We start from the raw sequence: 26,616 nt of genomic DNA on the forward strand, positions 1-26,616 counted from the left end.
AACATGTACTTATGCTGCGTGTCAACCTAAAAATGGAAGACTGATGGCACAAAGCTTGTTTTCCCGTTTTGAAAGCTCCATTCATGCGGCCTCGAAGCTACCTGAAAAGCACTGTTGTTACCGTGCTTTTACTTACAGCCGGCATGGCCCATGGAAGAAAATGAGTTTTCTCGAAAGAAACCTTGTGCTTCCAGTTCCTAGTTGGAAGCTCACCCTGCTCTGCTCTATACCAAACGTGAAAGTCAATGTGAGCACTAGCCTCGAAGTAAGGCCCTGATTATGCTGGCAAAACGGGAGGCGTGCAGCAGCTCCATGAGGCCTTCATCGCTGTTCTGCTTTAGTTTCACGGTAGTAAGCTTTCCAAGACGCCTAGGGACTTTGCTTAAGCAACCGTTTCGGTACCACAACACTGCGTAGAGGCAGTAAGCTCTGGTCCTGCGTGTATGCTGCGTGTCAACCTAGAAATTGGAGACTGATGGCATAAGGCTTCTTTTCCCATTATGAAAGCTCCGTTCATGCGGCCTCGAAGCTACCTGAAAAGCATTGTTGTTGCCGGGGTTTTCCTCACTGCCGGCATGGTTCTGAGAAGAAAATGAGTTTTCTCCTGAAAAACCTAGGGTTTCCAGTTCCTTGTTGGAAGCTCACCCTGCTCTGCTCTATACCTAAAGTGAAAGTCAATGTGAGCACTAGCCTCGAAGTAAGGCCCTGATTATGCTGGCAAAACGGGAGGCGTGCAGCAGCTCCATGAGGCCTTCATCGTTGTTCCGCTTTAGTTTCAAGGTAGTAAGCTTTTCAACACTCCTAGGGGACTTACTTCAGCACCCGTTTCAGTACCAGAACACTGCGTAGAACCAGGAACCTCTGCTCCTGCGTGTATGCTGCGTGTCAACCTAGAAATTAGAGACTGATGGCACAAGGGTAGTTTTCGCATTATGAAAGCTCCGTTGATGCGGCCCCGAAGCTACCTGAAAAGCACTGTTGTTACCGTGCTTTTACTTACAGCCGGCATGGTTCATAGAAGAAAATGAGTTTTCTCGAAAGAAACCTTGTGCTTCCAGTTCCTAGTTGGAAGCTCACCCTGCTCTGCTCTATACCTAAAGTGAAAGTCAACGTGAGCCCAAGCTTCGAAGTAAGGCCCTGATTATCCTTGCAAAATGAGAGGCGTGCAGCAGCTCCATGAGGCCTTCATCGTTGTTCTGCTTTGGTTTCAAGGTAGTAAGCTTTTCAACACTCCTAGGGACCTTGCTTCAGCACCCGTTTCAGTACCAGAACACTGCGTAGAACCAGGAAGCTCTGCTCCTGCGTGTATGCTGCGTGTCAACCTAGAAATTAGAGACTGATGGCACAAGGCTTGTTTTCCCATTATGAAAGCTCCGTTGATGCGGCCCCGAAGCTACCTGAAAAGCACTGTTGTTACCGTGCTTTTACTTACAGCCGGCATGTCTCATAGAAGAAAATGAGTTTTCTCGAAAGAAACCTTGTGCTTCCAGTTCCTAGTTGGAAGCTCACCCTGCTCTGCTCTATACCAAAAGTGAAACTCAACGTGAGCAGTAGCCTCGAAGTACAGCCCTGCTTATCCTTGCAAAACGGGAGGCGTGCAGCAACTCCATGAGGCCTTCAAGGCTGTTCTGCTTTAGTTTAACGGTAGTAAGCTCTCCAAGACTCTTAGGGACCATGCTTCAGGACCCGTTTCGGTACCAGGACACTGCATAGAGCCAGGAAGCTCTGTTCCTGCGTTTATGCTGCTTGTCAGCCTAGAAATTGGAGACTGATGGCATAAGGCTTGTTTTCCCATTATGAAAGCTCCGTTCATGCGGCCTCGAAGCTACCTGAAAAGCATTGTTGTTGCCGGGGTTTTCCTCACTGCCGGCATGGTTCTGAGAAGAAAATGAGTTTTCTCCTAAGAAACCTTGGGTTTCCAGTTCCTTGTTGGAAGCTCACCCTGCTCTGCTCTATACCTAAAGTGAAAGTCAACGTGAACCCTAGCCTCGAAGTAAGGCTCTGATTTGCCTTGCCAATGGGGAGGTGTGCAGCAGCTCCATGAGGCCTTCATCACTGTTCTGCTTTAGTTTCACGGTAGTAAGCCTTTCAAAACTCCTAGGGTCCTTGCTTCAGCACCCGTTTCCGTACCAGAATACTGAGTAGAGCAAGGAAGCTCTGGTCCTGTTAAGCAACTTCCAGCCCCGTAGGCCTTTTTGGAACACCCCAGTGTTGGCTAGAGAGAACCAACACACTGCACTCTTCCTTGGGAGAGCCAGATTACCTCAGCTCCACACAGGATTCACGAACACACTTCTAGACTGTCCTCCATGCAATGGGTGGAACCTCATTCCCCTAGCTGAACTCTATTGAGAAAAACACTCTGCTTCTAATCCCTTTTCACATTTCACACTTAGAGTCACGCATCCGCAAGGAGGTGGTCGGCTTGCATTCCAAGTACAATTTAAGCACAGTTCTTGGTGTAACACTGCAGGTCCTTTGAAGATGCAAAGGCCCCTCAGTCTCGCTCGCGCATCCTTTGTTTTGGAACTTCGCTGCACGCGGAAAACCGCATGTAGAGAAAAGTTGATTCAGGGAAAGCTCCAGTGGGTATCGTGAATCTCTTTTGACTTGTGAGCATCAACATGTACTTATGCTGCGTGTCAACCTAAAAATGGAAGACTGATGGCACAAAGCTTGTTTTCCCGTTTTGAAAGCTCCATTCATGCGGCCTCGAAGCTACCTGAAAAGCACTGTTGTTACCGTGCTTTTACTTACAGCCAGCATGGCACATAGAAGAAAATGAGTTTTCTCGAAAGAAACCTTGTGCTTCCAGTTCCTAGTTGGAAGCTCACCCTGCTCTGCTCTATACCAAACGTGAAAGTCAATGTGAGCACTAGCCTCGAAGTAAGGCCCTGATTATGCTGGCAAAACGGGAGGCGTGCAGCAGCTCCATGAGGCCTTCATCGTTGTTCCGCTTTAGTTTCAAGGTAGTAAGCTTTTCAACACTCCTAGGGGACTTACTTCAGCACCCGTTTCAGTACCAGAACACTGCGTAGAGACAGTAAGCTCTGGTCCTGCGTGTATGCTGCGTGTCAACCTAGAAATTAGAGACTGATGGCACAAGGGTAGTTTTCGCATTATGAAAGCTCCGTTGATGCGGCCCCGAAGCTACCTGAAAAGCACTGTTGTTACCGTGCTTTTACTTACAGCCGGCATGGTTCATAGAAGAAAATGAGTTTTCTCGAAAGAAACCTTGTGCTTCCAGTTCCTAGTTGGAAGCTCACCCTGCTCTGCTCTATACCTAAAGTGAAAGTCAACGTGAGCCCAAGCTTCGAAGTAAGGCCCTGATTATCCTTGCAAAACGAGAGGCGTGCAGCAGCTCCATGAGGCCTTCATCGTTGTTCTGCTTTAGTTTCAAGGTAGTAAGCTTTTCAACACTCCTAGGGGCCTTGCTTCAGCACCCGTTTCAGTACCAGAACACTGCGTAGAACCAGGAAGCTCTGCTCCTGCGTGTATGCTGCGTGTCAACCTAGAAATTAGAGACTGATGGCACAAGGCTAGTTTTCCCATTATGAAAGCTCCGTTGATGCGGCCCCGAAGCTACCTGAAAAGCACTGTTGTTACCGTGCTTTTACTTACAGCCGGCATGTCTCATAGAAGAAAATGAGTTTTCTCGAAAGAAACCTTGTGCTTCCAGTTCCTAGTTGGAAGCTCACCCTGCTCTGCTCTATACCAAAAGTGAAACTCAACGTGAGCAGTAGCCTCGAAGTACAGCCCTGCTTATCCTTGCAAAATGGGAGGCGTGCAGCAACTCCATGAGGCCTTCAAGGCTGTTCTGCTTTAGTTTAACGGTAGTAAGCTCTCCAAGACTCTTAGGGACCATGCTCCAGGACCCGTTTCGGTACCAGGACACTGCATAGAGCCAGGAAGCTCTGTTCCTGCGTTTATGCTGCTTGTCAGCCTAGAAATTGGAGAGTGATGGCATAAGGCTTGTTTTCCCATTATGAAAGCTCCGTTCATGCGGCCTCGAAGCTACCTGAAAAGCATTGTTGTTGCCGGGGTTTTCCTCACTGCCGGCATGGTTCTGAGAAGAAAATGAGTTTTCTCCTAAGAAACCTTGGGTTTCCAGTTCCTTGTTGGAAGCTCACCCTGCTCTGCTCTATACCTAAAGTGAAAGTCAACGTGAACCCTAGCCTCGAAGTAAGGCTCTGATTTGCCTTGCCAATGGGGAGGTGTGCAGCAGCTCCATGAGGCCTTCATCACTGTTCTGCTTTAGTTTCACGGTAGTAAGCCTTTCAAAACTCCTAGGGTCCTTGCTTCAGCACCCGTTTCCGTACCAGAATACTGAGTAGAGCAAGGAAGCTCTGGTCCTGTTAAGCAACTTCCAGCCCCGTAGGCCTTTTTGGAACACCCCAGTGTTGGCTAGAGAGAACCAACACACTGCACTCTTCCTTGGGAGAGCCAGATTACCTCAGCTCCACACAGGATTCACGAACACACTTCTAGACTGTCCTCCATGCAATGGGTGGAACCTCATTCCCCTAGCTGAACTCTATTGAGAAAAACACTCTGCTTCTAATCCCTTTTCACATTTCACACTTAGAGTCACGCATCCGCAAGGAGGTGGTCGGCTTGCATTCCAAGTACAATTTAAGCACAGTTCTTGGTGTAACACTGCAGGTCCTTTGAAGATGCAAAGGCCCCTCAGTCTCGCTCGCGCATCCTTTGTTTTGGAACTTCGCTGCACGCGGAAAACCGCATGTAGAGAAAAGTTGATTCAGGGAAAGCCCCAGTGGGTATCGTGAATCTCTTTTGACTTGTGAGCATCAACATGTACTTATGCTGCGTGTCAACCTAAAAATGGAAGACTGATGGCACAAAGCTTGTTTTCCCGTTTTGAAAGCTCCATTCATGCGGCCTCGAAGCTACCTGAAAAGCACTGTTGTTACCGTGCTTTTACTTACAGCCGGCATGGCACATAGAAGAAAATAAGTTTTCTCGAAAGAAACCTTGTGCTTCCAGTTCCTAGTTGGAAGCTCACCCTGCTCTGCTCTATACCAAACGTGAAAGTCAATGTGAGCACTAGCCTCGAAGTAAGGCCCTGATTATGCTGGCAAAACGGGAGGCGTGCAGCAGCTCCATGAGGCCTTCATCGCTGTTCTGCTTTAGTTTCACGGTAGTAAGCTTTCCAAGACTCCTAGGGACTTTGATTAAGCAACCGTTTCGGTACCAGAACACTGCGTAGAGACAGTAAGCTCTGGTCCTGCGTGTATGCTGCGTGTCAACCTAGAAGTTGGAGACTGATGGCATAAGGCTTCTTTTCCCATTATGAAAGCTCCGTTCATGCGGCCTCGAAGCTACCTGAAAAGCATTGTTGTTGCCGGAGTTTTCCTCACTGCCGCCATGGTTCTGGAAAGAAAATGAGTTTTCTCCTAAGAAACCTTGGGTTTCCAGTTCCTTGTTGGAAGCTCACCCTGCTCTGCTCTATACCTAAAGTGAAAGTCAACGTGAGCCCAAGCTTCGAAGTAAGGCCCTGATTATCCTTGCAAAACGAGAGGCGTGCAGCAGCTCCATGAGGCCTTCATCGTTGTTCTGCTTTAGTTTCAAGGTAGTAAGCTTTTCAACACTCCTAGGGGCCTTGCTTCAGCACCCGTTTCAGTACCAGAACACTGCGTAAAACCAGGAAGCTCTGCTCCTGCGTGTATGCTGCGTGTCAACCTAGAAATTAGAGACTGATGGCACAAGGCTAGTTTTCCCATTATGAAAGCTCCGTTGATGCGGCCCCGAAGCTACCTGAAAAGCACTGTTGTTACCGTGCTTTTACTTACAGCCGGCATGTCTCATAGAAGAAAATGAGTTTTCTCGAAAGAAACCTTGTGCTTCCAGTTCCTAGTTGGAAGCTCACCCTGCTCTGCTCTATACCAAAAGTGAAACTCAACGTGAGCAGTAGCCTCGAAGTACAGCCCTGCTTATCCTTGCAAAATGGGAGGCGTGCAGCAACTCCATGAGGCCTTCAAGGCTGTTCTGCTTTAGTTTAACGGTAGTAAGCTCTCCAAGACTCTTAGGGACCATGCTCCAGGACCCGTTTCGGTACCAGGACACTGCATAGAGCCAGGAAGCTCTGTTCCTGCGTTTATGCTGCTTGTCAGCCTAGAAATTGGAGAGTGATGGCATAAGGCTTGTTTTCCCATTATGAAAGCTCCGTTCATGCGGCCTCGAAGCTACCTGAAAAGCATTGTTGTTGCCGGGGTTTTCCTCACTGCCGGCATGGTTCTGAGAAGAAAATGAGTTTTCTCCTAAGAAACCTTGGGTTTCCAGTTCCTTGTTGGAAGCTCACCCTGCTCTGCTCTATACCTAAAGTGAAAGTCAACGTGAACCCTAGCCTCGAAGTAAGGCTCTGATTTGCCTTGCCAATGGGGAGGTGTGCAGCAGCTCCATGAGGCCTTCATCACTGTTCTGCTTTAGTTTCACGGTAGTAAGCCTTTCAAAACTCCTAGGGTCCTTGCTTCAGCACCCGTTTCCGTACCAGAATACTGAGTAGAGCAAGGAAGCTCTGGTCCTGTTAAGCAACTTCCAGCCCCGTAGGCCTTTTTGGAACACCCCAGTGTTGGCTAGAGAGAACCAACACACTGCACTCTTCCTTGGGAGAGCCAGATTACCTCAGCTCCACACAGGATTCACGAACACACTTCTAGACTGTCCTCCATGCAATGGGTGGAACCTCATTCCCCTAGCTGAACTCTATTGAGAAAAACACTCTGCTTCTAATCCCTTTTCACATTTCACACTTAGAGTCACGCATCCGCAAGGAGGTGGTCGGCTTGCATTCCAAGTACAATTTAAGCACAGTTCTTGGTGTAACACTGCAGGTCCTTTGAAGATGCAAAGGCCCCTCAGTCTCGCTCGCGCATCCTTTGTTTTGGAACTTCGCTGCACGCGGAAAACCGCATGTAGAGAAAAGTTGATTCAGGGAAAGCCCCAGTGGGTATCGTGAATCTCTTTTGACTTGTGAGCATCAACATGTACTTATGCTGCGTGTCAACCTAAAAATGGAAGACTGATGGCACAAAGCTTGTTTTCCCGTTTTGAAAGCTCCATTCATGCGGCCTCGAAGCTACCTGAAAAGCACTGTTGTTACCGTGCTTTTACTTACAGCCGGCATGGCACATAGAAGAAAATAAGTTTTCTCGAAAGAAACCTTGTGCTTCCAGTTCCTAGTTGGAAGCTCACCCTGCTCTGCTCTATACCAAACGTGAAAGTCAATGTGAGCACTAGCCTCGAAGTAAGGCCCTGATTATGCTGGCAAAACGGGAGGCGTGCAGCAGCTCCATGAGGCCTTCATCGCTGTTCTGCTTTAGTTTCACGGTAGTAAGCTTTCCAAGACTCCTAGGGACTTTGATTAAGCAACCGTTTCGGTACCAGAACACTGCGTAGAGACAGTAAGCTCTGGTCCTGCGTGTATGCTGCGTGTCAACCTAGAAGTTGGAGACTGATGGCATAAGGCTTCTTTTCCCATTATGAAAGCTCCGTTCATGCGGCCTCGAAGCTACCTGAAAAGCATTGTTGTTGCCGGAGTTTTCCTCACTGCCGCCATGGTTCTGGAAAGAAAATGAGTTTTCTCCTAAGAAACCTTGGGTTTCCAGTTCCTTGTTGGAAGCTCACCCTGCTCTGCTCTATACCTAAAGTGAAAGTCAACGTGAGCCCAAGCTTCGAAGTAAGGCCCTGATTATCCTTGCAAAACGAGAGGCGTGCAGCAGCTCCATGAGGCCTTCATCGTTGTTCTGCTTTAGTTTCAAGGTAGTAAGCTTTTCAACACTCCTAGGGGCCTTGCTTCAGCACCCGTTTCAGTACCAGAACACTGCGTAAAACCAGGAAGCTCTGCTCCTGCGTGTATGCTGCGTGTCAACCTAGAAATTAGAGACTGATGGCACAAGGCTAGTTTTCCCATTATGAAAGCTCCGTTGATGCGGCCCCGAAGCTACCTGAAAAGCACTGTTGTTACCGTGCTTTTACTTACAGCCGGCATGTCTCATAGAAGAAAATGAGTTTTCTCGAAAGAAACCTTGTGCTTCCAGTTCCTAGTTGGAAGCTCACCCTGCTCTGCTCTATACCAAAAGTGAAACTCAACGTGAGCAGTAGCCTCGAAGTACAGCCCTGCTTATCCTTGCAAAACGGGAGGCGTGCAGCAACTCCATGAGGCCTTCAAGGCTGTTCTGCTTTAGTTTAACGGTAGTAAGCTCTCCAAGACTCTTAGGGACCATGCTTCAGGACCCGTTTCGGTACCAGGACACTGCATAGAGCCAGGAAGCTCTGTTCCTGCGTTTATGCTGCTTGTCAGCCTAGAAATTGGAGACTGATGGCATAAGGCTTGTTTTCCCATTATGAAAGCTCCGTTCATGCGGCCTCGAAGCTACCTGAAAAGCATTGTTGTTGCCGGGGTTTTCCTCACTGCCGGCATGGTTCTGAGAAGAAAATGAGTTTTCTCCTAAGAAACCTTGGGTTTCCAGTTCCTTGTTGGAAGCTCAGCCTGCTCTGCTCTATACCTAAAGTGAAAGTCAACGTGAACCGTAGCCTCGAAGTAAGGCTCTGATTTGCCTTGCCAATGGGGAGGTGTGCAGCAGCTCCATGAGGCCTTCATCACTGTTCTGCTTTAGTTTCACGGTAGTAAGCCTTTCAAAACTCCTAGGGTCCTTGCTTCAGCACCCGTTTCCGTACCAGAATACTGAGTAGAGCAAGGAAGCTCTGGTCCTGTTAAGCAACTTCCAGCCCCGTAGGCCTTTTTGGAACACCCCAGTGTTGGCTAGAGAGAACCAACACACTGCACTCTTCCTTGGGAGAGCCAGATTACCTCAGCTCCACACAGGATTCACGAACACACTTCTAGACTGTCCTCCATGCAATGGGTGGAACCTCATTCCCCTAGCTGAACTCTATTGAGAAAAACACTCTGCTTCTAATCCCTTTTCACATTTCACACTTAGAGTCACGCATCCGCAAGGAGGTGGTCGGCTTGCATTCCAAGTACAATTTAAGCACAGTTCTTGGTGTAACACTGCAGGTCCTTTGAAGATGCAAAGGCCCCTCGGTCTCGCTCGCGCATCCTTTGTTTTGGAACTTCGCTGCACGCGGAAAACCGCATGTAGAGAAAAGTTGATTCAGGGAAAGCCCCAGTGGGTATCGTGAATCTCTTTTGACTTGTGAGCATCAACATGTACTTATGCTGCGTGTCAACCTAAAAATGGAAGACTGATGGCACAAAGCTTGTTTTCCCGTTTTGAAAGCTCCATTCATGCGGCCTCGAAGCTACCTGAAAAGCACTGTTGTTACCGTGCTTTTACTTACAGCCGGCATGGCCCATGGAAGAAAATGAGTTTTCTCGAAAGAAACCTTGTGCTTCCAGTTCCTAGTTGGAAGCTCACCCTGCTCTGCTCTATACCAAACGTGAAAGTCAATGTGAGCACTAGCCTCGAAGTAAGGCCCTGATTATGCTGGCAAAACGGGAGGCGTGCAGCAGCTCCATGAGGCCTTCATCGCTGTTCTGCTTTAGTTTCACGGTAGTAAGCTTTCCAAGACGCCTAGGGACTTTGCTTAAGCAACCGTTTCGGTACCACAACACTGCGTAGAGGCAGTAAGCTCTGGTCCTGCGTGTATGCTGCGTGTCAACCTAGAAATTGGAGACTGATGGCATAAGGCTTCTTTTCCCATTATGAAAGCTCCGTTCATGCGGCCTCGAAGCTACCTGAAAAGCATTGTTGTTGCCGGGGTTTTCCTCACTGCCGGCATGGTTCTGAGAAGAAAATGAGTTTTCTCCTGAAAAACCTAGGGTTTCCAGTTCCTTGTTGGAAGCTCACCCTGCTCTGCTCTATACCTAAAGTGAAAGTCAATGTGAGCACTAGCCTCGAAGTAAGGCCCTGATTATGCTGGCAAAACGGGAGGCGTGCAGCAGCTCCATGAGGCCTTCATCGTTGTTCCGCTTTAGTTTCAAGGTAGTAAGCTTTTCAACACTCCTAGGGGACTTACTTCAGCACCCGTTTCAGTACCAGAACACTGCGTAGAACCAGGAACCTCTGCTCCTGCGTGTATGCTGCGTGTCAACCTAGAAATTAGAGACTGATGGCACAAGGGTAGTTTTCGCATTATGAAAGCTCCGTTGATGCGGCCCCGAAGCTACCTGAAAAGCACTGTTGTTACCGTGCTTTTACTTACAGCCGGCATGGTTCATAGAAGAAAATGAGTTTTCTCGAAAGAAACCTTGTGCTTCCAGTTCCTAGTTGGAAGCTCACCCTGCTCTGCTCTATACCTAAAGTGAAAGTCAACGTGAGCCCAAGCTTCGAAGTAAGGCCCTGATTATCCTTGCAAAACGAGAGGCGTGCAGCAGCTCCATGAGGCCTTCATCGTTGTTCTGCTTTAGTTTCAAGGTAGTAAGCTTTTCAACACTCCTAGGGGCCTTGCTTCAGCACCCGTTTCAGTACCAGAACACTGCGTAGAACCAGGAAGCTCTGCTCCTGCGTGTATGCTGCGTGTCAACCTAGAAATTAGAGACTGATGGCACAAGGCTAGTTTTCCCATTATGAAAGCTCCGTTGATGCGGCCCCGAAGCTACCTGAAAAGCACTGTTGTTACCGTGCTTTTACTTACAGCCGGCATGTCTCATAGAAGAAAATGAGTTTTCTCGAAAGAAACCTTGTGCTTCCAGTTCCTAGTTGGAAGCTCACCCTGCTCTGCTCTATACCAAAAGTGAAACTCAACGTGAGCAGTAGCCTCGAAGTACAGCCCTGCTTATCCTTGCAAAATGGGAGGCGTGCAGCAACTCCATGAGGCCTTCAAGGCTGTTCTGCTTTAGTTTAACGGTAGTAAGCTCTCCAAGACTCTTAGGGACCATGCTCCAGGACCCGTTTCGGTACCAGGACACTGCATAGAGCCAGGAAGCTCTGTTCCTGCGTTTATGCTGCTTGTCAGCCTAGAAATTGGAGAGTGATGGCATAAGGCTTGTTTTCCCATTATGAAAGCTCCGTTCATGCGGCCTCGAAGCTACCTGAAAAGCATTGTTGTTGCCGGGGTTTTCCTCACTGCCGGCATGGTTCTGAGAAGAAAATGAGTTTTCTCCTAAGAAACCTTGGGTTTCCAGTTCCTTGTTGGAAGCTCACCCTGCTCTGCTCTATACCTAACGTGAAAGTCAACGTGAACCGTAGCCTCGAAGTAAGGCTCTGATTTGCCTTGCCAATGGGGAGGTGTGCAGCAGCTCCATGAGGCCTTCATCACTGTTCTGCTTTAGTTTCACGGTAGTAAGCCTTTCAAAACTCCTAGGGTCCTTGCTTCAGCACCCGTTTCCGTACCAGAATACTGAGTAGAGCAAGGAAGCTCTGGTCCTGTTAAGCAACTTCCAGCCCCGTAGGCCTTTTTGGAACACCCCAGTGTTGGCTAGAGAGAACCAACACACTGCACTCTTCCTTGGGAGAGCCAGATTACCTCAGCTCCACACAGGATTCACGAACACACTTCTAGACTGTCCTCCATGCAATGGGTGGAACCTCATTCCCCTAGCTGAACTCTATTGAGAAAAACACTCTGCTTCTAATCCCTTTTCACATTTCACACTTAGAGTCACGCATCCGCAAGGAGGTGGTCGGCTTGCATTCCAAGTACAATTTAAGCACAGTTCTTGGTGTAACACTGCAGGTCCTTTGAAGATGCAAAGGCCCCTCAGTCTCGCTCGCGCATCCTTTGTTTTGGAACTTCGCTGCACGCGGAAAACCGCATGTAGAGAAAAGTTGATTCAGGGAAAGCCCCAGTGGGTATCGTGAATCTCTTTTGACTTGTGAGCATCAACATGTACTTATGCTGCGTGTCAACCTAAAAATGGAAGACTGATGGCACAAAGCTTGTTTTCCCGTTTTGAAAGCTCCATTCATGCGGCCTCGAAGCTACCTGAAAAGCACTGTTGTTACCGTGCTTTTACTTACAGCCGGCATGGCACATAGAAGAAAATAAGTTTTCTCGAAAGAAACCTTGTGCTTCCAGTTCCTAGTTGGAAGCTCACCCTGCTCTGCTCTATACCAAACGTGAAAGTCAATGTGAGCACTAGCCTCGAAGTAAGGCCCTGATTATGCTGGCAAAACGGGAGGCGTGCAGCAGCTCCATGAGGCCTTCATCGCTGTTCTGCTTTAGTTTCACGGTAGTAAGCTTTCCAAGACTCCTAGGGACTTTGCTTAAGCAACCGTTTCGGTACCAGAACACTGCGTAGAGACAGTAAGCTCTGGTCCTGCGTGTATGCTGCGTGTCAACCTAGAAGTTGGAGACTGATGGCATAAGGCTTCTTTTCCCATTATGAAAGCTCCGTTCATGCGGCCTCGAAGCTACCTGAAAAGCATTGTTGTTGCCGGAGTTTTCCTCACTGCCGCCATGGTTCTGGAAAGAAAATGAGTTTTCTCCTAAGAAACCTTGGGTTTCCAGTTCCTTGTTGGAAGCTCACCCTGCTCTGCTCTATACCTAAAGTGAAAGTCAACGTGAGCCCAAGCTTCGAAGTAAGGCCCTGATTATCCTTGCAAAACGAGAGGCGTGCAGCAGCTCCATGAGGCCTTCATCGTTGTTCTGCTTTAGTTTCAAGGTAGTAAGCTTTTCAACACTCCTAGGGGCCTTGCTTCAGCACCCGTTTCAGTACCAGAACACTGCGTAAAACCAGGAAGCTCTGCTCCTGCGTGTATGCTGCGTGTCAACCTAGAAATTAGAGACTGATGGCACAAGGCTAGTTTTCCCATTATGAAAGCTCCGTTGATGCGGCCCCGAAGCTACCTGAAAAGCACTGTTGTTACCGTGCTTTTACTTACAGCCGGCATGGTTCATAGAAGAAAAAGAGTTTTCTCGAAAGGAACCTTGTGCTTCCAGTTCCTAGTTGGAAGCTCACCCTGCTCTGCTCTATACCTAAAGTGAAAGTCAACGTGAGCAGTAGCCTCGAAGTACAGCCCTGCTTATCCTTGCAAAACGGGAGGCGTGCAGCAACTCCATGAGGCCTTCAAGGCTGTTCTGCTTTAGTTTAACGGTAGTAAGCTCTCCAAGACTCTTAGGGACCATGCTTCAGGACCCGTTTCGGTACCAGGACACTGCATAGAGCCAGGAAGCTCTGTTCCTGCGTTTATGCTGCTTGTCAGCCTAGAAATTGGAGACTGATGGCATAAGGCTTGTTTTCCCATTATGAAAGCTCCGTTCATGCGGCCTCGAAGCTACCTGAAAAGCATTGTTGTTGCCGGGGTTTTCCTCACTGCCGGCATGGTTCTGAGAAGAAAATGAGTTTTCTCCTAAGAAACCTTGGGTTTCCAGTTCCTTGTTGGAAGCTCACCCTGCTCTGCTCTATACCTAAAGTGAAAGTCAACGTGAACCCTAGCCTCGAAGTAAGGCTCTGATTTGCCTTGCCAATGGGGAGGTGTGCAGCAGCTCCATGAGGCCTTCATCACTGTTCTGCTTTAGTTTCACGGTAGTAAGCCTTTCAAAACTCCAAGGGTCCTTGCTTCAGCACCCGTTTCCGTACCAGAATACTGAGTAGAGCAAGGAAGCTCTGGTCCTGTTAAGCAACTTCCAGCCCCGTAGGCCTTTTTGGAACACCCCAGTGTTGGCTAGAGAGAACCAACACACTGCACTCTTCCTTGGGAGAGCCAGATTACCTCAGCTCCACACAGGATTCACGAACACACTTCTAGACTGTCCTCCATGCAATGGGTGGAACCTCATTCCCCTAGCTGAACTCTATTGAGAAAAACACTCTGCTTCTAATCCCTTTTCACATTTCACACTTAGAGTCACGCATCCGCAAGGAGGTGGTTGGCTTGCATTCCAAGTACAATTTAAGCACAGTTCTTGGTGTAACACTGCAGGTCCTTTGAAGATGCAAAGGCCCCTCAGTCTCGCTCGCGCATCCTTTGTTTTGGAACTTCGCTGCACGCGGAAAACCGCATGTAGAGAAAAGTTGATTCAGGGAAAGCCCCAGTGGGTATCGTGAATCTCTTTTGACTTGTGAGCATCAACATGTACTTATGCTGCGTGTCAACCTAAAAATGGAAGACTGATGGCACAAAGCTTGTTTTCCCGTTTTGAAAGCTCCATTCATGCGGCCTCGAAGCTACCTGAAAAGCACTGTTGTTACCGTGCTTTTACTTACAGCCGGCATGGCACATAGAAGAAAATAAGTTTTCTCGAAAGAAACCTTGTGCTTCCAGTTCCTAGTTGGAAGCTCACCCTGCTCTGCTCTATACCAAACGTGAAAGTCAATGTGAGCACTAGCCTCGAAGTAAGGCCCTGATTATGCTGGCAAAACGGGAGGCGTGCAGCAGCTCCATGAGGCCTTCATCGCTGTTCTGCTTTAGTTTCACGGTAGTAAGCTTTCCAAGACTCCTAGGGACTTTGCTTAAGCAACCGTTTCGGTACCAGAACACTGCGTAGAGACAGTAAGCTCTGGTCCTGCGTGTATGCTGCGTGTCAACCTAGAAGTTGGAGACTGATGGCATAAGGCTTCTTTTCCCATTATGAAAGCTCCGTTCATGCGGCCTCGAAGCTACCTGAAAAGCATTGTTGTTGCCGGAGTTTTCCTCACTGCCGCCATGGTTCTGGAAAGAAAATGAGTTTTCTCCTAAGAAACCTTGGGTTTCCAGTTCCTTGTTGCAAGCTCACCCTGCTCTGCTCTATACCTAAAGTGAAAGTCAACGTGAGCCCAAGCTTCGAAGTAAGGCCCTGATTATCCTTGCAAAACGAGAGGCGTGCAGCAGCTCCATGAGGCCTTCATCGTTGTTCTGCTTTAGTTTCAAGGTAGTAAGCTTTTCAACACTCCTAGGGGCCTTGCTTCAGCACCCGTTTCAGTACCAGAACACTGCGTAGAACCAGGAAGCTCTGCTCCTGCGTGTATGCTGCGTGTCAACCTAGAAATTAGAGACTGATGGCACAAGGCTAGTTTTCCCATTATGAAAGCTCCGTTGATGGGGCCCCGAAGCTACCTGAAAAGCACTGTTGTTACCGTGCTTTTACTTACAGCCGGCATAGTTCATAGAAGAAAAAGAGTTTTCTCGAAAGAAACCTTGTGCTTCCAGTTCCTAGTTGGAAGCTCACCCTGCTCTGCTCTATACCTAATGTGAAAGTCAACGTGAGCAGTAGCCTCGAAGTACAGCCCTGCTTATCCTTGCAAAACGGGAGGCGTGCAGCAACTCCATGAGGCCTTCAAGGCTGTTCTGCTTTAGTTTAATGGTAGTAAGCTCTCCAAGACTCTTAGGGACCATGCTTCAGGACCCGTTTTGGTACCAGGACACTGCATAGAGCCAGGAAGCTCTGTTCCTGCGTTTATGCTGCTTGTCAGCCTAGAAATTGGAGACTGATGGCATAAGGCTTGTTTTCCCATTATGAAAGCTCCGTTCATGCGGCCTCGAAGCTACCTGAAAAGCACTGTTGTTGCCGGGGTTTTCCTCACTGCCGGCATGGTTCTGAGAAGAAAATGAGTTTTCTCCTAAGAAACCTTGGGTTTCCAGTTCCTTGTTGGAAGCTCACCCTGCTCTGCTCTATACCTAAAGTGAAAGTCAACGTGAGCCCAAGCTTCGAAGTAAGGCCCTGATTATCCTTGCAAAACGAGAGGCGTGCAGCAGCTCCATGAGGCCTTCATCGTTGTTCTGCTTTGGTTTCAAGGTAGTAAGCTTTTCAACACTCCTAGGGACCTTGCTTCAGCACCCGTTTCAGTACCAGAACACTGCGTAGAACCAGGAAGCTCTGCTCCTGCGTGTATGCTGCGTGTCAACCTAGAAATTAGAGACTGATGGCACAAGGCTAGTTTTCCCATTATGAAAGCTCCGTTGATGCGGCCCCGAAGCTACCTGAAAAACACTGTTGTTACCGTGCTTTTACTTACAGCCGGCATGTCTCATAGAAGAAAATGAGTTTTCTCGAAAGAAACCTTGTGCTTCCAGTTCCTAGTTGGAAGCTCACCCTGCTCTGCTCTATACCAAAAGTGAAACTCAACGTGAGCAGTAGCCTCGAAGTACAGCCCTGCTTATCCTTGCAAAACGGGAGGCGTGCAGCAACTCCATGAGGCCTTCAAGGCTGTTCTGCTTTAGTTTAACGGTAGTAAGCTCTCCAAGACTCTTAGGGACCATGCTTCAGGACCCGTTTCGGTACCAGGACACTGCATAGAGCCAGGAAGCTCTGTTCCTGCGTTTATGCTGCTTGTCAGCCTAGAAATTGGAGACTGATGGCATAAGGCTTGTTTTCCCATTATGAAAGCTCCGTTCATGCGGCCTCGAAGCTACCTGAAAAGCATTGTTGTTGCCGGGGTTTTCCTCACTGCCGGCATGGTTCTGAGAAGAAAATGAGTTTTCTCCTAAGAAACCTTGGGTTTCCAGTTCCTTGTTGGAAGCTCACCCTGCTCTGCTCTATACCTAAAGTGAAAGTCAACGTGAACCCTAGCCTCGAAGTAAGGCTCTGATTTGCCTTGCCAATGGGGAGGTGTGCAGCAGCTCCATGAGGCCTTCATCACTGTTCTGCTTTAGTTTCACGGTAGTAAGCCTTTCAAAACTCCAAGGGTCCTTGCTTCAGCACCCGTTTCCGTACCAGAATACTGAGTAGAGCAAGGAAGCTCTGGTCCTGTTAAGCAACTTCCAGCCCCGTAGGCCTTTTTGGAACACCCCAGTGTTGGCTAGAGAGAACCAACACACTGCACTCTTCCTTGGGAGAGCCAGATTACCTCAGCTCCACACAGGATTCACGAACACACTTCTAGACTGTCCTCCATGCAATGGGTGGAACCTCATTCCCCTAGCTGAACTCTATTGAGAAAAACACTCTGCTTCTAATCCCTTTTCACATTTCACACTTCGAGTCACGCATCCGCAAGGAGGTGGTCGGCTTGCATTCCAAGTACAATTTAAGCACAGTTCTTGGTGTAACACTGCAGGTCCTTTGAAGATGCAAAGGCCCCTCAGTCTCGCTCGCGCATCCTTTGTTTTGGAACTTCGCTGCACGCGGAAAACCGCATGTAGAGAAAAGTTGATTCAGGGAAAGCCCCAGTGGGTATCGTGAATCTCTTTTGACTTGTGAGCATCAACATGTACTTATGCTGCGTGTCAACCTAAAAATGGAAGACTGATGGCACAAAGCTTGTTTTCCCGTTTTGAAAGCTCCATTCATGCGGCCTCGAAGCTACCTGAAAAGCACTGTTGTTACCGTGCTTTTACTTACAGCCGGCATGGCACATAGAAGAAAATAAGTTTTCTCGAAAGAAACCTTGTGCTTCCAGTTCCTAGTTGGAAGCTCACCCTGCTCTGCTCTATACCAAACGTGAAAGTCAATGTGAGCACTAGCCTCGAAGTAAGGCCCTGATTATGCTGGCAAAACGGGAGGCGTGCAGCAGCTCCATGAGGCCTTCATCGCTGTTCTGCTTTAGTTTCACGGTAGTAAGCTTTCCAAGACTCCTAGGGACTTTGCTTAAGCAACCGTTTCGGTACCAGAACACTGCGTAGAGACAGTAAGCTCTGGTCCTGCGTGTATGCTGCGTGTCAACCTAGAAGTTGGAGACTGATGGCATAAGGCTTCTTTTCCCATTATGAAAGCTCCGTTCATGCGGCCTCGAAGCTACCTGAAAAGCATTGTTGTTGCCGGAGTTTTCCTCACTGCCGCCATGGTTCTGGAAAGAAAATGAGTTTTCTCCTAAGAAACCTTGGGTTTCCAGTTCCTTGTTGCAAGCTCACCCTGCTCTGCTCTATACCTAAAGTGAAAGTCAACGTGAGCCCAAGCTTCGAAGTAAGGCCCTGATTATCCTTGCAAAACGAGAGGCGTGCAGCAGCTCCATGAGGCCTTCATCGTTGTTCTGCTTTAGTTTCAAGGTAGTAAGCTTTTCAACACTCCTAGGGGCCTTGCTTCAGCACCCGTTTCAGTACCAGAACACTGCGTAGAACCAGGAAGCTCTGCTCCTGCGTGTATGCTGCGTGTCAACCTAGAAATTAGAGACTGATGGCACAAGGCTAGTTTTCCCATTATGAAAGCTCCGTTGATGGGGCCCCGAAGCTACCTGAAAAGCACTGTTGTTACCGTGCTTTTACTTACAGCCGGCATGGTTCATAGAAGAAAAAGAGTTTTCTCGAAAGAAACCTTGTGCTTCCAGTTCCTAGTTGGAAGCTCACCCTGCTCTGCTCTATACCTAAAGTGAAAGTCAACGTGAGCAGTAGCCTCGAAGTACAGCCCTGCTTATCCTTGCAAAACGGGAGGCGTGCAGCAACTCCATGAGGCCTTCAAGGCTGTTCTGCTTTAGTTTAATGGTAGTAAGCTCTCCAAGACTCTTAGGGACCATGCTTCAGGACCCGTTTTGGTACCAGGACACTGCATAGAGCCAGGAAGCTCTGTTCCTGCGTTTATGCTGCTTGTCAGCCTAGAAATTGGAGACTGATGGCATAAGGCTTGTTTTCCCATTATGAAAGCTCCGTTCATGCGGCCTCGAAGCTACCTGAAAAGCACTGTTGTTGCCGGGGTTTTCCTCACTGCCGGCATGGTTCTGAGAAGAAAATGAGTTTTCTCCTAAGAAACCTTGGGTTTCCAGTTCCTTGTTGGAAGCTCACCCTGCTCTGCTCTATACCTAAAGTGAAAGTCAACGTGAGCCCAAGCTTCGAAGTAAGGCCCTGATTATCCTTGCAAAACGAGAGGCGTGCAGCAGCTCCATGAGGCCTTCATCGTTGTTCTGCTTTGGTTTCAAGGTAGTAAGCTTTTCAACACTCCTAGGGACCTTGCTTCAGCACCCGTTTCAGTACCAGAACACTGCGTAGAACCAGGAAGCTCTGCTCCTGCGTGTATGCTGCGTGTCAACCTAGAAATTAGAGACTGATGGCACAAGGCTAGTTTTCCCATTATGAAAGCTCCGTTGATGCGGCCCCGAAGCTACCTGAAAAACACTGTTGTTACCGTGCTTTTACTTACAGCCGGCATGTCTCATAGAAGAAAATGAGTTTTCTCGAAAGAAACCTTGTGCTTCCAGTTCCTAGTTGGAAGCTCACCCTGCTCTGCTCTATACCAAAAGTGAAACTCAACGTGAGCAGTAGCCTCGAAGTACAGCCCTGCTTATCCTTGCAAAACGGGAGGCGTGCAGCAACTCCATGAGGCCTTCAAGGCTGTTCTGCTATAGTTTAACGGTAGTAAGCTCTCCAAGACTCTTAGGGACCATGCTTCAGGACCCGTTTCGGTACCAGGACACTGCATAGAGCCAGGAAGCTCTGTTCCTGCGTTTATGCTGCTTGTCAGCCTAGAAATTGGAGACTGATGGCATAAGGCTTGTTTTCCCATTATGAAAGCTCCGTTCATGCGGCCTCGAAGCTACCTGAAAAGCATTGTTGTTGCCGGGGTTTTCCTCACTGCCGGCATGGTTCTGAGAAGAAAATGAGTTTTCTCCTAAGAAACCTTGGGTTTCCAGTTCCTTGTTGGAAGCTCACCCTGCTCTGCTCTATACCTAAAGTGAAAGTCAACGTGAACCCTAGCCTCGAAGTAAGGCTCTGATTTGCCTTGCCAATGGGGAGGTGTGCAGCAGCTCCATGAGGCCTTCATCACTGTTCTGCTTTAGTTTCACGGTAGTAAGCCTTTCAAAACTCCTAGGGTCCTTGCTTCAGCACCCGTTTCCGTACCAGAATACTGAGTAGAGCAAGGAAGCTCTGGTCCTGTTAAGCAACTTCCAGCCCCGTAGGCCTTTTTGGAACACCCCAGTGTTGGCTAGAGAGAACCAACACACTGCACTCTTCCTTGGGAGAGCCAGATTACCTCAGCTCCACACAGGATTCACGAACACACTTCTAGACTGTCCTCCATGCAATGGGTGGAACCTCATTCCCCTAGCTGAACTCTATTGAGAAAAACACTCTGCTTCTAATCCCTTTTCACATTTCACACTTAGAGTCACGCATCCGCAAGGAGGTGGTCGGCTTGCATTCCAAGTACAATTTAAGCACAGTTCTTGGTGTAACACTGCAGGTCCTTTGAAGATGCAAAGGCCCCTCAGTCTCGCTCGCGCATCCTTTGTTTTGGAACTTCGCTGCACGCGGAAAACCGCATGTAGAGAAAAGTTGATTCAGGGAAAGCCCCAGTGGGTATCGTGAATCTCTTTTGACTTGTGAGCATCAACATGTACTTATGCTGCGTGTCAACCTAAAAATGGAAGACTGATGGCACAAAGCTTGTTTTCCCGTTTTGAAAGCTCCATTCATGCGGCCTCGAAGCTACCTGAAAAGCACTGTTGTTACCGTGCTTTTACTTACAGCCGGCATGGCACATAGAAGAAAATGAGTTTTCTCGAAAGAAACCTTGTGCTTCCAGTTCCTAGTTGGAAGCTCACCCTGCTCTGCTCTATACCAAACGTGAAAGTCAATGTGAGCACTAGCCTCGAAGTAAGGCCCTGATTATGCTGGCAAAACGGGAGGCGTGCAGCAGCTCCATGAGGCCTTCATCGCTGTTCTGCTTTGGTTTCAAGGTAGTAAGCTTTTCAACACTCCTAGGGACCTTGCTTCAGCACCCGTTTCAGTACCAGAACACTGCGTAGAACCAGGAAGCTCTGCTCCTGCGTGTATGCTGCGTGTCAACCTAGAAATTAGAGACTGATGGCACAAGGCTAGTTTTCCCATTATGAAAGCTCCGTTGATGCGGCCCCGAAGCTACCTGAAAAACACTGTTGTTACCGTGCTTTTACTTACAGCCGGCATGTCTCATAGAAGAAAATGAGTTTTCTCGAAAGAAACCTTGTGCTTCCAGTTCCTAGTTGGAAGCTCACCCTGCTCTGCTCTATACCAAAAGTGAAACTCAACGTGAGCAGTAGCCTCGAAGTACAGCCCTGCTTATCCTTGCAAAACGGGAGGCGTGCAGCAACTCCATGAGGCCTTCAAGGCTGTTCTGCTATAGTTTAACGGTAGTAAGCTCTCCAAGACTCTTAGGGACCATGCTTCAGGACCCGTTTCGGTACCAGGACACTGCATAGAGCCAGGAAGCTCTGTTCCTGCGTTTATGCTGCTTGTCAGCCTAGAAATTGGAGACTGATGGCATAAGGCTTGTTTTCCCATTATGAAAGCTCCGTTCATGCGGCCTCGAAGCTACCTGAAAAGCATTGTTGTTGCCGGGGTTTTCCTCACTGCCGGCATGGTTCTGAGAAGAAAATGAGTTTTCTCCTAAGAAACCTTGGGTTTCCAGTTCCTTGTTGGAAGCTCACCCTGCTCTGCTCTATACCTAAAGTGAAAGTCAACGTGTACCCTAGCCTCGAAGTAAGGCTCTGATTTGCCTTGCCAATGGGGAGGTGTGCAGCAGCTCCATGAGGCCTTCATCACTGTTCTGCTTTAGTTTCACGGTAGTAAGCCTTTCAAAACTCCTAGGGTCCTTGCTTCATCACCCGTTTCCGTACCAGAATACTGAGTAGAGCAAGGAAGCTCTGGTCCTGTTAAGCAACTTCCAGCCCCGTAGGCCTTTTTGGAACACCCCAGTGTTGGCTAGAGAGAACCAACACACTGCACTCTTCCTTGGGAGAGCCAGATTACCTCAGCTCCACACAGGATTCACGAACACACTTCTAGACTGTCCTCCATGCAATGGGTGGAACCTCATTCCCCTAGCTGAACTCTATTGAGAAAAACACTCTGCTTCTAATCCCTTTTCACATTTCACACTTAGAGTCACGCATCCGCAAGGAGGTGGTCGGCTTGCATTCCAAGTACAATTTAAGCACAGTTCTTGGTGTAACACTGCAGGTCCTTTGAAGATGCAAAGGCCCCTCAGTCTCGCTCGCGCATCCTTTGTTTTGGAACTTCGCTGCACGCGGAAAACCGCATGTAGAGAAAAGTTGATTCAGGGAAAGCCCCAGTGGGTATCGTGAATCTCTTTTGACTTGTGAGCATCAACATGTACTTATGCTGCGTGTCAACCTAAAAATGGAAGACTGATGGCACAAAGCTTGTTTTCCCGTTTTGAAAGCTCCATTCATGCGGCCTCGAAGCTACCTGAAAAGCACTGTCGTTACCGTGCTTTTACTTACAGCCGGCATGGCACATGGAAGAAAATGAGTTTTCTCGAAAGAAACCTTGTGCTTCCAGTTCCTAGTTGGAAGCTCACCCTGCTCTGCTCTATACCAAACGTGAAAGTCAATGTGAGCACTAGCCTCGAAGTAAGGCCCTGATTATGCTGGCAAAACGGGAGGCGTGCAGCAGCTCCATGAGGCCTTCATCGCTGTTCTGCTTTAGTTTCACGGTAGTAAGCTTTCCAAGACTCCTAGGGACTTTGCTTAAGCAACCGTTTCGGTACCAGAACACTGCGTAGAGACAGTAAGCTCTGGTCCTGCGTGTATGCTGCGTGTCAACCTAGAAATTGGAGACTGATGGCATAAGGCTTGTTTTCCCATTATGAAAGCTCCGTTCATGCGGCCTCGAAGCTACCTGAAAAGCATTGTTGTTGCCGGGGTTTTCCTCACTGCCGGCATGGTTCTGAGAAGAAAATGAGTTTTCTCCTGAAAAACCTAGGGTTTCCAGTTCCTTGTTGGAAGCTCACCCTGCTCTGCTCTATACCTAAAGTGAAAGTCAACGTGAGCCCAAGCTTCGAAGTAAGGCCCTGATTATCCTTGCAAAACGAGAGGCGTGCAGCAGCTCCATGAGGCCTTCATCGTTGTTCTGCTTTGGTTTCAAGGTAGTAAGCTTTTCAACACTCCTAGGGACCTTGCTTCAGCACCCGTTTCAGTACCAGAACACTGCGTAGAACCAGGAAGCTCTGCTCCTGCGTGTATGCTGCGTGTCAACCTAGAAATTAGAGACTGATGGCACAAGGCTTGTTTTCCCATTATGAAAGCTCCGTTGATGCGGCCCCGAAGCTACCTGAAAAGCACTGTTGTTACCGTGCTTTTACTTACAGCCGGCATGTCTCATAGAAGAAAATGAGTTTTCTCGAAAGAAACCTTGTGCTTCCAGTTCCTAGTTGGAAGCTCACCCTGCTCTGCTCTATACCAAAAGTGAAACTCAACGTGAGCAGTAGCCTCGAAGTACAGCCCTTCTTATCTTTGCAAAACGGGAGGCGTGCAGCAACTCCATGAGGCCTTCAAGGCTGTTCTGCTTTAGTTTAACGGTAGTAAGCTCTCCAAGACTCTTAGGGACCATGCTTCAGGACCCGTTTCGGTACCAGGACACTGCATAGAGCCAGGAAGCTCTGTTCCTGCGTTTATGCTGCTTGTCAGCCTAGAAATTGGAGACTGATGGCATAAGGCTTGTTTTCCCATTATGAAAGCTCCGTTCATGCGGCCTCGAAGCTACCTGAAAAGCATTGTTGTTGCCGGGGTTTTCCTCACTGCCGGCATGGTTCTGAGAAGAAAATGAGTTTTCTCCTAAGAAACCTTGGGTTTCCAGTTCCTTGTTGGAAGCTCACCCTGCTCTGCTCTATACCTAAAGTGAAAGTCAACGTGAACCCTAGCCTCGAAGTAAGGCTCTGATTTGCCTTGCCAATGGGGAGGTGTGCAGCAGCTCCATGAGGCCTTCATCACTGTTCTGCTTTAGTTTCACTGTAGTAAGCCTTTCAAAACTCCTAGGGTCCTTGCTTCAGCACCCGTTTCCGTACCAGAATACTGAGTAGAGCAAGGAAGCTCTGGTCCTGTTAAGCAACTTCCAGGCCCGTAGGCCTTTTTGGAACACCCCAGTGTTGGCTAGAGAGAACCAACACACTGCACTCTTCCTTGGGAGAGCCAGATTACCTCAGCTCCACACAGGATTCACGAACACACTTCTAGACTGTCCTCCATGCAATGGGTGGAACCTCATTCCCCTAGCTGAACTCTATTGAGAAAAACACTCTGCTTCTAATCCCTTTTCACATTTCACACTTAGAGTCACGCATCCGCAAGGAGGTGGTCGGCTTGCATTCCAAGTACAATTTAAGCACAGTTCTTGGTGTAACACTGCAGGTCCTTTGAAGATGCAAAGGCCCCTCAGTCTCGCTCGCGCATCCTTTGTTTTGGAACTTCGCTGCACGCGGAAAACCGCATGTAGAGAAAAGTTGATTCAGGGAAAGCCCCAGTGGGTATCGTGAATCTCTTTTGACTTGTGAGCATCAACATGTACTTATGCTGCGTGTCAACCTAAAAATGGAAGACTGATGGCAAAAAGCTTGTTTTCCCGTTTTGAAAGCTCCATTCATGCGGCCTCGAAGCTACCTGAAAAGCACTGTTGTTACCGTGCTTTTACTTACAGCCGGCATGGCACATAGAAGAAAATGAGTTTTCTCGAAAGAAACCTTGTGCTTCCAGTTCCTAGTTGGAAGCTCACCCTGCTCTGCTCTATACCAAACGTGAAAGTCAATGTGAGCACTAGCCTCGAAGTAAGGCCCTGATTATGCTGGCAAAACGGGAGGCGTGCAGCAGCTCCATGAGGCCTTCATCGCTGTTCTGCTTTAGTTTCACGGTAGTAAGCTTTCCAAGACTCCTAGGGACTTTGCTTAAGCAACCGTTTCGGTACCACAACACTGGGCAGAGACAGTAAGCTCTGGTCCTGCGTGTATGCTGCGTGTCAACCTAGAAATTGGAGACTGATGGCATAAGGCTTCTTTTCCCATTATGAAAGCTCCGTTCATGCGGCCTCGAAGCTACCTGAAAAGCATTGTTGTTGCCGGGGTTTTCCTCACTGCCGCCATGGTTCTGAGAAGAAAATGAGTTTTCTCCTGAAAAACCTAGGGTTTCCAGTTCCTTGTTGGAAGCTCACCCTGCTCTGCTCTATACCTAAAGTGAAAGTCAACGTGAGCCCAAGCTTCAAAGTAAGGCCCTGATTATCCTTGCAAAACGAGAGGCGTGTAGCAGATCCATGAGGCCTTCATCGTTGTTCTGCTTTAGTTGCAAGGTAGTAAGCTTTTCAACACTCCTAGGGGCCTTGCATCAGCACCCGTTTCAGTACCAGAACACTGCGTAGAACCAGGAAGCTCTGCTCCTGCGTGTATGCTGCGTGTCAACCTAGAAATTAGAGACTGATGGCACAAGGCTTCTTTTCCCGTTTTGAAAGCTCCATTCATGCGGCCTCGAAGCTACCTGAAAAGCACTGTTGTTACCGTGCTTTTACTTACAGCCGGCATGGCACATAGAAGAAAATGAGTTTTCTCGAAAGAAACCTTGTGCTTCCAGTTCCTAGTTGGAAGCTCACCCTGCTCTGCTCTATACCTAAAGTGAAAGTCAACGTGAGCCCAAGCTTCGAAGTAAGGCCCTGATTATCCTTGCAAAACGAGAGGCGTGCAGCAGCTCCATGAGGCCTTCATCGTTGTTCTGCTTTAGTTGCAAGGTAGTAAGCTTTTCAACACTCCTAGGGGCCTTGCTTCAGCACCCGTTTCAGTACCAGAACACTGCGTAGAACCAGGAAGCTCTGCTCCTGCGTGTATGCTGCGTGTCAACCTAGAAATTAGAGACTGATGGCACAAGGCTAGTTTTCCCATTATGAAAGCTCCGTTGATGGGGCCCCGAAGCTACCTGAAAAGCACTGTTGTTACCGTGCTTTTACTTACAGCCGGCATGGTTCATAGAAGAAAAAGAGTTTTCTCGAAAGAAACCTTGTGCTTCCAGTTCCTAGTTGGAAGCTCACCCTGCTCTGCTCTATACCTAAAGTGAAAGTCAACGTGAGCAGTAGCCTCGAAGTACAGCCCTGCTTATCCTTGCAAAACGGGAGGCGTGCAGCAACTCCATGAGGCCTTCAAGGCTGTTCTGCTTTAGTTTAACGGTAGTAAGCTCTCCAAGACTCTTAGGGACCATGCTTCAGGACCCGTTTTGGTACCAGGACACTGCATAGAGCCAGGAAGCTCTGTTCCTGCGTTTATGCTGCTTGTCAGCCTAGAAATTGGAGACTGATGGCATAAGGCTTGTTTTCCCATTATGAAAGCTCCGTTCATGCGGCCTCGAAGCTACCTGAAAAGCACTGTTGTTGCCGGGGTTTTCCTCACTGCCGGCATGGTTCTGAGAAGAAAATGAGTTTTCTCCTAAGAAACCTTGGGTTTCCAGTTCCTTGTTGGAAGCTCACCCTGCTCTGCTCTATACCTAAAGTGAAAGTCAACGTGAACCCTAGCCTCGAAGTAAGGCTCTGATTTGCCTTGCCAATGGGGAGGTGTGCAGCAGCTCCATGAGGCCTTCATCACTGTTCTGCTTTAGTTTCACGGTAGTAAGCCTTTCAAAACTCCTAGGGTCCTTGCTTCAGCACCCGTTTCCGTACCAGAATACTGAGTAGAGCAAGGAAGCTCTGGTCCTGTTAAGCAACTTCCAGCCCCGTAGGCCTTTTTGGAACACCCCAGTGTTGGCTAGAGAGAACCAACACACTGCACTCTTCCTTGGGAGAGCCAGATTACCTCAGCTCCACACAGGATTCACGAACACACTTCTAGACTGTCCTCCATGCAATGGGTGGAACCTCATTCCCCTAGCTGAACTCTATTGAGAAAAACACTCTGCTTCTAATCCCTTTTCACATTTCACACTTAGAGTCACGCATCCGCAAGGAGGTGGTCGGCTTGCATTCCAAGTACAATTTAAGCACAGTTCTTGGTGTAACACTGCAGGTCCTTTGAAGATGCAAAGGCCCCTCAGTCTCGCTCGCGCATCCTTTGTTTTGGAACTTCGCTGCACGCGGAAAACCGCATGTAGAGAAAAGT

The sequence above is a fragment of the Eubalaena glacialis genome, chromosome 10 (genome assembly GCF_028564815.1).
Source record: "Eubalaena glacialis isolate mEubGla1 chromosome 10, mEubGla1.1.hap2.+ XY, whole genome shotgun sequence".
Lineage (NCBI taxonomy): Eukaryota > Metazoa > Chordata > Mammalia > Artiodactyla > Balaenidae > Eubalaena > Eubalaena glacialis.